The sequence below is a fragment of the Rhipicephalus sanguineus genome, chromosome 1, assembly GCF_013339695.2.
Source record: "Rhipicephalus sanguineus isolate Rsan-2018 chromosome 1, BIME_Rsan_1.4, whole genome shotgun sequence".
NCBI classification, from domain to species: Eukaryota; Metazoa; Arthropoda; class Arachnida; order Ixodida; family Ixodidae; genus Rhipicephalus; species Rhipicephalus sanguineus.
Window position 1 is genome coordinate 31,613,395 of NC_051176.1, and position 477 is coordinate 31,613,871.

The following is a 477-nucleotide window of genomic DNA, read 5'->3' on the forward strand; positions in this document are numbered from 1 at the left end:
CATGCTTGCCCAATGTGAACTGAAGCATACAAATGCGTTCTACCGACAATGCGAAAAATGATTAGGAAGCAGTACACTTGCTATGGGTGCTTCATTGAAATACATTGTGTTTGCGGACTAAAAGCTATCTGCTGGACAATGCGTAGGGTCGATATGAGGAATTGTACATTTCAGGAAAATTCTGACTTGGAGAAAGTTTAATTCCTAACCCGTGATCGTCCGTTGGGCAGCCAGACGAACACTGGGAAGAACGTGAAAGACGCCATGCCGATTCAGCCCGAAAACATTGTTCCGAGAACGGCCGCTACCTACAAAGAAAAAACTTGACCTCAATTCCCTCCATTAAGGAAAGGCTCCTGAATTTTTGAGCTAAACATACCTCCTCATTACCAACCTTGGCTAAGGTGTTGTGAGCTGCTAAGCACAAAAGAGTTTGGTTCCCGGCCGTGATGGGTGCACTTTGGTGGGGGTCAAGTG